At 33.0% G+C, this 7,717-nt stretch overlaps 1 long non-coding RNA gene across 1 annotated transcript; it reads right to left on the bottom strand.

The window, feature by feature from the left end:
• Nucleotides 1-435: 435 nt before the first annotated feature.
• LOC137234601 (uncharacterized) lies at nucleotides 436-7,390 on the bottom strand. Its single transcript, XR_010947835.1, has 3 exons — nucleotides 7,287-7,390; nucleotides 1,783-1,884; nucleotides 436-1,723 (listed from the first exon to the last, which is right to left on the bottom strand). It is a non-coding gene; the product is annotated as an uncharacterized lncRNA (long non-coding RNA).
• Nucleotides 7,391-7,717: the final 327 nt, after the last annotated feature.

Raw genomic sequence — 7,717 nt, forward strand, 5'->3', positions numbered from 1 at the left:
TCGATGGACGAATGTCAAAATCGAACTGCGCCGGAAGTTGATGTATCAAATCAAATAAAAAAGTTTATTTTATATTGGGTTCCAATCGATTTGTAAACTTTTTTGTGTATTTTTAAGCTCGTTCGATCTAAATGAGTTGAGTGCAAATAAAACGAGTTATTTCACCTTACGGCCCAACGTTTCCCCAACTTTCCTTGGCATCTTCAGGGGCGGATCTATATTTTTAACAATAAAACATACCAAACAACAACAGTTAATGATTTAAAATAATCTCTAGAAGAACATAGTTTCATACACCAATAAATTGAAAACATTCACTTACATTGGTATTTAAACATTGAAGCTAAAATACGAATTTAGACATTGATTGTTGTCATTAAACTAAAAACTGATTTTTACAATTAAAAACGATACCATCTAATGTGGTACACTTGTCATACTAAAGTTAACTAAATAATATTAAAGCTCATAAGCATAATAGGTAGCTAGCCGCAATACCGTCTGTGTCCTCTTTCTTGTTCATCGTTTTATCTCTGTTTTGCAAAATCCGTAAGCTCTCTAATGTGTATCGTGTTTTTTCTTTGGCTTCCTTGTCTATAATTTTCGTGTTTGCAAAATCAATCATATGCTTGTGTGTTGTTGCGTGTTGCGAGAGAGCTGTGTTTTGTTTTTGCTTCCTAATATCAGCTTCATGTTCGGCTATTCGCGTGCCCAATGCGCGCTTAGTTGTGCCTATGTAAATTTTATTGCAAAGTTTATATTCAGCTGTCGCATGCTGCCACTTTGTATCGTTCTGCCATGGATAAAGCGAAGAAAACCAACTTTTAAATTTCACCACACACATTGGTGAGTTTTTCGATGATGACAGCGTTACCACTTTGGCCAGAATCGCGAATAAAAGAACTGGAAACGATTTTCGGTTACATAATGTTCTGGGGACTATTTTACCGGTAACGCTCAGAATCGGCCCGTAAATCATTAAATGTCTGTTACCGGTCTTTCGGGTAAGTTTTTTATTAGGTTTTTGGAGAGGTCGTAAAAAAACCATACCCCCGTCTATACGGCTTGAGGAATAAACCTTTCCCCACAGCGATTGATTCCATATATCTATTATGACAGCTAGCCTCAGCCAATTGCTCCTTTCCATTCCTGATATCATTAAAAACTTTTGCTATAGCTGATCCACCAGATGCTATAACACCAAGTGCAACTAACGCTGTTCAAATTGGAAGTAGTAAAAGTCCAAAAATTTTTGGGATTGGAAATATTCTCGGTATATTAATTTTTTTTATTTTTAAAGCTAGACTCTGTAGCATTCTTAGAAGTGTTATAATCCTCATTAAATAACTGCGGCTTCTTTTTGCTAAGTATGTTGATACCTTTTTTAACTGCCATCAAAAAATGTTCCTAGATAACACTTAACGGGGTTTCATCTTTTTCCGTTTTTTACATTTAGATGTATTTCTTTTCTTATTTTTAAACCCCATTCCCAATTTGAGTTTCGCTTTCATTGCATTTGTAACGAATCAGGCGTTTGCTCGTCTTTTGAAATCAATATCCTTAGATGTTGCACGTTGCCAGGCTTTCTTAGGTAAAACTTTATCAGCTTGGAGTCTGTTATTCATATCTTTCGATTGAGAATATCATGTTTCCCACAGGCTTCATCCAAAGGATTTATACCCTTATCGCCTCTTTCTAACCGTTGTCGGAGTTTCGTTCCGGACTACAAAATTGATATCCAGGTAAATGAAGTCCAATAGGTAAAGAATTAATCAAACTTACAAAACCCTGTCCAACCTTTTTATGTATTAGTCCCATCAGGTTTCTTAATAATAATGTTACAATTAAATGATGACTTTATTATAAAAGCGATGGTTTATATAGCTATAAATATAGTAAACAAAATGAAAGTTGTTAAACAACGTCTCCAACTTTAGGGTAATAATGCTGAAAATTATATAAATGTTAAAAATGTTACTACATATAGTCCCCTTTTACCAAATTCCATACGAGCGCTGATTGTGGGACCGTCAAATTGTGGAAAAACTAACGTTATTCTCAATTTAATTGAAAACCAATACGGGCTTAATTTGCGAAATATATACATTTATTCACCGCGGCCGCGGTGATGTGATGGAAGCGTGCTCCGCCTACCACACCGATGATCCTGGGTTCACGCCCCGGGCAACGCAACATCAAAATTTTAGAAACAAGTTTTTCAATTAGAAGAAAATTTTTCTAAGCGGGGTCGCCCCTCGGCTGTGTTTATTTATTTATTTATTACGACTCTTTTGAGTCTAGATCAAAACAAATTTCTGCAGAGTAGGCCTAAACTAATTACAAGTAACTTAAGCCTATAGGAACTCGAGGGATTATAACTGCAGAGAGAGAGAAAAAATTATTTACAAATATGAAATGTAGGATTTTATGACTTCGAGGCCTTGCTTTGAATAATATGTTAATATTCATATATTTATTTGGTCGATATTTCGACTTCAATCTGAAGTCATTTTCAAGAATTTTTTAAAAACACAACATGAAAAGATAATAAACATGTTGTGTTGTATTTTTAAAAAAGTCTTGAAAATGACTTCAGATTGAAGTCGAAATATCGACCAAATAAATATATGAAAATTAACATAGTGTTTTATTCAAAGCAAGGCCTCGAGCTCATAAAATCCTACATTTTTTAAATAAACAAGGCCATCAAAAATCAAAAATTTATAAATATGAGATAAACGCTTTGCTATAATCTAAGAAGTGAAAATAGTTTTACAATATTCAAACAAGTTTCTTTTAAATTTAGTTATGCTATAGCATTGCTTAATGTTATTTGGTAATTCATTAAAACATTTTAGCCCTTTGTAATTAAGATTACATTTATCTGACTCACATCTGAACGCAGGTAATCTAAAATCATTTCTTCTACGAGTTTCCATGTTGAGTATATCATTGCCATACTTTATATTGACCCTTAAGTATTCTGGTAGGGTACCATGTACAATGTTTTTAACAAATATCATTGTGTAATAAAAGTGCTGTTGTTTAACACTTAACCAGTTAAGAGCCGACAACATGTCCCTGATGGGCGTGCAGGGATGCGCCTTAACGTTAAGCTAATCGCTTATCAAAAAATTTCCCCCGTTTCCGTTGAAACACTTCGAAATATTATCGATAAAGAAATTATCAAGATAAATTGTATCTCGTTTTTAGCCGAAACGAAAAGCTTTCGTTAAAGTTAAAAACGTTAACAAAAACGTGATACTTTATGTTTGAATTGTGCTGGCAATGCTGTGGCTATGGTGAAGCTGTAAGGTGGTAACAGCGAGCGGACATACACACACAAACTCCATGTAATTTGTTTGTCTAATTCGTTGGTGGTAATGTCAAAAATACTCTGAGAAATGTTCGTACTGTCAAAATTCATGAGAAAAGTTGCAATCAGCTTGGCTAATGCTTTCACCTTTAATGACTCCGCCATCAATCAGCTTTGCCAGCATAGTTTGAAATTAATAATCAACATAAACGATTTGATTTCGTTTTGATATGGCAGAAAACGAAACAAAATCATTTCGTTAATTTGACGTTCTTAACGTTAATAAACGAAACGAAATGACTTTGTTTCGTTTATTAACGTTAATTATCGTAACGAAATGATATCGGTTCGTTGGTTAAGCATGCCCGTGGGCGTGTTATAGCGCTTACGAAGAATGAATCTCATTGCTCGATTTTGTTGCTTTTGCAATTTATAAATTTGGCTATCATTCATTATAAAAAATATGGTTGGGCAATAATTTAAAAGAGGTTCAATTATTGCTCTGTATACCATTATTTTGTACTTCCTATTTAGAAATTTGCAAATGCGTTGCATAAAATATACCTTTGTTGCTATTTTGCTGACGGTGTCATCGCCATGATCATTAAAACTTAATTTTTCATCGATTTTAATACCCAGATATTTAATACTTGATACTCTTTCTATAGTTTGATGGTTTACATTTATGTTATTAAGGTCATTTACATCGAAATTTCTTCTCGATATGACCATCAATTTTGTTTTGCTTATATTAAGTTTAAGTTTGTTCACACACAGCCACTTATATATTTCATCCAAATCATATTGTAGCTTTGCAGCCATCTCCCTCACATTTCCAACGCTTATCATTATTAATGTATCATCCGCGAAAAGATTGATATCACAATACTTTATACAATTTGAAATATCATTTATATATATATTAAATAATATAGGCGCTAATACTGATCCTTGTGGCAGTCCAATGCTAATGTTCTTATCTGCAGATACTGACGAACAAACTACAGTTCTTTGTTTACGACTCCTTGTGAAACTTTGGAACCATTTCAGTTCAGTACCACTTATACCTATATTAAGTAGCTTTTTTAGAAGCAAGTTTTGATCTATTGTCTCAAACGCTCGTTTGAGATCCAAGAAAACAGCTATGATGTATTTATTGCAATCCAGCTCTTCTTTCCAACGGGCAATGACCAGATTTAGAGCACTTTCGCAAGAGTGCTTTCTCCTAAGGCCAGATTGTTGCGGGATTAATATTTGGTTCGATTCTAGATATTGCACTAATTGCTTTTTTACCACTCGTTCGAGTATTTTTTCCTCATTTGGTAATGTGTTTATGGGCCTCATCTCATCGGCTCTAATTGTATTCGCCATTTTCTCTATTGGCACAACGGTAGAAGTTTTCCATAAGTCTGGAAACACCCCATATTTATTATTTGCATGTAAAAAAACCCACAATATACTATCGCACCTTTTATGACTCCATCCGCTAGAAGATTATTTCCGCCTATTTTATATTTAACACTTCTACCAATTCTTATTATTTCATCCGTATCTATTTCAACAAACTTAAAACTGTTTGTAATTGTTTGGCCTGTGGGAAACTCCCTATCAACAACTTCTATTTTTTAATTGATTTCTGTGATGCTGTCTATAAAATAATTGTTTAACGATTGAGCAATTTCACGTTCAGCTGTGTAAATTGTGTCATCAATTGAGATTTCATTAATGGCATTTCTAGTCTTCGACATACTTATACAATTTTTGAGATGGTTCCACATTGCTTTACTATCTCTCATATTAGCGGCGATTTTGCGCTCCATGTATTTTACCTTTTTGACTCTCACTAAACGTTTATATTGATGCTTAATAACTTGGTAGTTTTGCCAATCTTCCGTTTCTATTGCAGATTTATATATATTGTATTTTTGCCTGTTTAGATTAGCTAACTCACGATCGTACCATTTGTTCATTAATTTAACACTTACTTCTTTAGGATAAGTGAGAGTATTCATAGCATTTGTCAATATAGCTGTTAAAAATGTGACTTTATTATTAAGTTCTAACTGTGAGAATTCAGAGTAGTCATAGACACAATAGACTTTTTAAGCGCATTCTTAAAGATTTTTCAAGGTTTATTGTTAAAGATATAGTTTCGTGATCCGAGATTTTATGCATATCCATTCTTTTACATGTAATATTGTTATTGTTTGTAAACAGCAGATCTATCATAGTTTCAACATCTTCTGACTTTCTTGTATATAAATCTATTTTTTGTGACATAGACCAGGACTGAAGTAACTCTATCTGTTTTTTGCTAAACGTTGTAGTTCTATACATATTAATATTGAAGTCTCCAGTAATTACAGTATTCTCATCCTGGTAATGGCTGTTTAATATTTCGCTAAGATACCTAATAAAATCTGCATCACTCGAGTTTGGCGAATGATATGTAACACCTATTTGATATTTTGGAGTGATGTTTTGCACTTTTAATAGTAGAAACCAAATATTCCTGTCGCAAGAGTAATTAATCTTAGTCTTAAACTCAATTGGTTTATGGGCATAGATTATGACACGTCCAGTGTGCCTACTATGAGAGTTACACCCATAGATGTTAAGTAATGATTAGATAATGCTAATGATTGCTAATTAACCTTCATTTGCGAAATTCTCTAATTCATTAAACAATTAGAAAGGTTCACCTAATTCCCATTAGATAATTGAAATTTTTTTCTAATGCTAAATCTAATTGCAATTAGTTGCCATTAGCAAAAAAAATTGGTTTACCTTTACAATTAAAAATCTAATTGGTTTCTGCTAATGCAATTAGATATTCAATTAGCTTGAATTAGAATCAATTATTTTGATAAAAATAAATTTTTTTCAAAGAATTTTTGAAGTGAACGAATAATGATATAAATAAATATAAATAATTGATTCTAGTTCGAGCTAATTGAATATCTAATTGCATTAGCAGAAGTCAATTAGATTTCTAATTGTAAAGGTAAACCCATTTTTTTGCTAATGGCAACTAATTGCAATTAGTTTTACCATTAGAATAAAAATTTCAATTATCTAATGGGAATTAGGTGAACCTTTCTAATTGTTTAATGAATTAGAGAATATAAACAAGTTGCATCAGTTGCTAATTCTAATTGAAATTTAACATGTATGGTTACACCTAATCGGACTATATGAATTTATTTGCAGTTCTTGATTTGTAATATCTTCAGTCACACATGTCTCCGAACATAAAATAAAGTGTGGCATCGAAGTTTCAACTACTTTCTCCAGCTCACCCTTGTTGGCTGTGATACTGCTTATATTTAAATAAATACAACTAAATTCCTTTAGGATTCGTTGCTACACTCTTGTCCTGTTTTTGGCACTTAAATATTTTTTAAATGCCGGATATCCAGACTAAATGCTGAATGGTTCACATCAACGTCAATTACTTTTTTCTGTACTAGTTCGCAACAATTTACACATTTAACAACTTCAGAGCTACATTCATTCGTATCATGATTTCCTGCACATTTACCACATGCTCTTTTATTGGTGCATTCGCTTGACTTGTGCCTATAACCCAAACATTTAAAACATCTCATAACACTAACATGTTCAAACACCAAACATGTATCCCATTCGATATTTACTCTTTGACTTTTCAGAATAGCCTCATAAGTTTCAGTGTCTGTTTCTACTAAAACAATGAAGCTTTCTGCTCTGCTGGTTCTATTCCCTTATACTCTCAGGACTTTTAACCCTTTTCCTAAGCACTCGTCACTACCACTTTAAAAATCTTCTTTATTTCTTTTTTCTCTTTTGGCTTTTGATAATCTATTCCTATATTCTCTTTAATTTTTTGATGCACTTGCTCGCAAGTAGCTATATTTTTACATTCCAGAACTATTCATCCTTTATTAATTTCTTTTACATTTTTAACTAGACCGGCTGTGGGTTCAATCACCTTTTTTAACGCTTCCTTCGTTTCTTTATCCTTTTTGTTTTTATACTCAGCTGAGCAGAGCTCACAGAGTATATTAACTTTGTTCACTTAACGGTAATCCGTAACGGCATAAACTAATCGAGATAGATATAGACTTCTATATATCAAAATGATCTAGGTGAAAAAAGAAATTCATTTAGCCATGTCCGTCCGTCTGTAAACACGATAACTTGAGTAAATTTTGAGGTATTTTGATGAAATTTGGTGTGTAGGTTCCTGGGCCCTCATCTCAGATCGCTATTTAAAATGAACGAAATCGGACTAAACCCACGCCCACTTTTTCGATATCGAAAATTTCGAAAAACCCTAAAAGTGCGATAATTCATTACCAAAAACGGGTAAAGTGATGAAACTTGGTAGGTGCGTTGACGTTGTGACGCAAAATAGAAAAT

This window comes from Eurosta solidaginis, chromosome X (genome assembly GCF_040869045.1).
Source record: "Eurosta solidaginis isolate ZX-2024a chromosome X, ASM4086904v1, whole genome shotgun sequence".
Classification (NCBI taxonomy): Eukaryota; Metazoa; Arthropoda; class Insecta; order Diptera; family Tephritidae; genus Eurosta; species Eurosta solidaginis.